This window comes from Echinops telfairi, unplaced genomic scaffold (assembly GCF_000313985.2).
Source record: "Echinops telfairi isolate 266 unplaced genomic scaffold, ASM31398v2 ScPeMD7_4;HRSCAF=17, whole genome shotgun sequence".
Lineage (NCBI taxonomy): Eukaryota > Metazoa > Chordata > Mammalia > Afrosoricida > Tenrecidae > Echinops > Echinops telfairi.
Genome location: NW_022103900.1, coordinates 42,116,826 through 42,119,422, shown reverse-complemented (window position 1 = coordinate 42,119,422; position 2,597 = coordinate 42,116,826). Strand labels below are relative to the sequence as shown.

The window sequence follows — 2,597 nt, the reverse complement described above, 5'->3', positions numbered from 1 at the left end:
CACTCTCACCACTGGTCCTGAAGGGATCATCTGTCCTGGATTCCCTGTGTTTCCAGTTCCTATTTGTACCAGTGTACATCCTCTGGTCTAGCCAGATTTATAAGGTAGGATTGAGATCATGATAGTTGGCTGGGGGAAGCATTTAGGAACTAGAGGAAAGTTGTATGTTTCATCATTGCTACACTGCTTCCTCACTTGGTGTCTGAGGCCTTTTTAAGTGTATAATGAACGTTGACAATTTTCTTATAATAAAACCAATTATTAGTTTTAGGATTATAAGAAGTTTGGATGAAAGTTTTATAATCTACTCTTTTGTCCTTGACTGAAACAGAATGAATGTGCCTTTCCCCCCTCTCTCTTTTACTTTTGATGCACCTAGATCTGTTTTAATGGAGTGACATGTTAATAGGTTCTCATGTTGTTGTTTAGATGCCATTCGCTTGGATCCCATTCAGAGCAACCCTGTATACAACAGAACCAAGCACTGCCTAGTCCCGCGCCGTCCTCACCATGTTCTGTGGTTTGGGGCCATTCTTGCAGCCACTGCATCGTCCCATCTTGTCAAGAGCCTTCTCCCCCTTGTTCCTACCTTTTCAAGCATGATACCTTTTCCCAGGGTCTGATCTCTCCTGATAACATGTCCAAAGAGTACGAGACAAACTATCGTCACTCTGCATCTAAGGAGCATGCTGGCGGTCCTTGCTAATTCTTTGTTTAGAAGAGAATAGAATTATGTGTTAAAAATGAAGACCCTTTTTCATAGCATTCCATCTTTCAGATCATCTTTTTCAAAAGCAAATTAAATTAGTCAGGATTGATTTCCTGAAAGCCCTAGATTAGAAGACCTTCTGCTATGTGAAGATTTAACTTTCATGTTTATTATGTTGTTATGAATGTTATTCATATTCATATATGGAAAGATTTTAAACGTGCACCAGTAGTGGACTGATTAAATAGTTGCTATGTGCCCCAAAGCATAATTATATATGAAAATAACCAATGTGCTGTAAAAATACTGATAAATTAATGAATCTGTGTCAAAAGGATGAACTAAGCATGTTACATGTAACAATACATGTGACATATTGTTGTTTAGAGAAACGGAGAACGTGTCAGAAATTGCTTGTCGCATGGACTTGTAATGATGACAGAAGTGCTCTTGTCACCGTTCTGCCACAGAGCCCAGAATGATGGCGACAGCCTGGGTAGTTCTTGGGCACATGCCAAACAGTGAGAAAGGTCCACCACGGCACAGTGGCTCTTCTGCCTTTTGTCCTACACTCAAAGCAGAGTGGCCTCAGCCAGAGGACAATGAGGTGATGTGTGCTTGCTGTGATGCTAGCCACTCTGTAACGCCTTCATTTCCACCCTCGCTATTCCTGGATGTCTCCCAACTCCACCGAGGGTGTCTGTTCCCCTTACTGCAGCAGCTCCCTCCCCCGTCAGACCCCTCTGCCTTTCAGCCTCTGATCTGTTCATCGGCTCCGACATGTTTGTTTCAGCATCCCAATGATAACAACAGATTACCACATGCTTATGAAACGGACCCAAGTGTTCATTGATACTATTGGTCTCAAAAAGTAGATTTGAGTAGGAATATGTGACTCTTTTTAACAAAACTACTCAATTAAGGAGAGCAGATATTGCTGTGCAGATATTGTCACGGAGGAAGAAATTATGACTCATCTTCCAGCAGCACTGTTGCCTGGAGACAAAGGGGTCCAGAGTTGCCTCTCACTATTTCAGCCAAGGACAGAGACAAGGTTGAATGGAGAAATTTTGTTAATTTCTGCAAGTGTTCAACAGAAGGAAAGAGTGGGGGCTGCAACCTCCAAACTGCTTCAAATACTCAGTGAACATCCAACAAGTTCTTTACCCCAAGCTATGTGGCAGGCTGAGTGGGGTAGGGAGAATAATTAGCAGGTTTTAAAGCAGATTCAGGAGATAATTAACAAGTTTTACAATAATCCAGAGCCTAAACAATGTGAGTAGGCCTCACAAGAAAACCATCTACTTTTCCCCAGCAGATTATCAATTGATAGCTAAATTTCTCCTCTTTAGGAGCTGTCAGACCTTCAGAGCATCCATTGTTCATCTAAATGGCCTTGCTTGCCCCTAGAGTTAGAAGATACTTAGTGATGACGTTTCAAAGGGAGTTTTTCAGGAACCGATTAAAATGATCATAGTATAACCCACACCCACCCCCCAGGGGGACGAACAACAGAAATGTGGGAGAAGGGAGACACTGGACGGTGTAAGATATGAAAATAACAATAATTTATCACTTATCAGGGGTCCACGAGGATAGGGGGTTGGGGGAGGGAGGGAAAAATGAGGAGCTGATACCAAGGACTCAAGCAGAAAGAAAATGCTTTGAAAATGATGATGACAACAAATATACAAATGTGCTTGACACAATGGATGGATGTATGGATTGTGATAAAAGTTGTACAAGCCCCCAATAAAATGATTTTAAAAAGAAAGAAAGAAATAAAATGATGGCAACATATTTACAAATGTTTCTGATACAATTGATGTATGGATTGTTATAAGAGCCCTCAATAAAATGATTTATTAATAACAAAGAAATGAAGGGA

The 2,597-nt window shown here is 41.1% G+C and overlaps 1 protein-coding gene across 1 annotated transcript in view; it reads left to right on the top strand.

The window, feature by feature from the left end:
* Positions 1–2,597, top strand: part of PIEZO2 (piezo type mechanosensitive ion channel component 2) — a 600,576-nt gene that overhangs the window by 327,012 nt on the left and 270,967 nt on the right. The window lies entirely within an intron of this gene.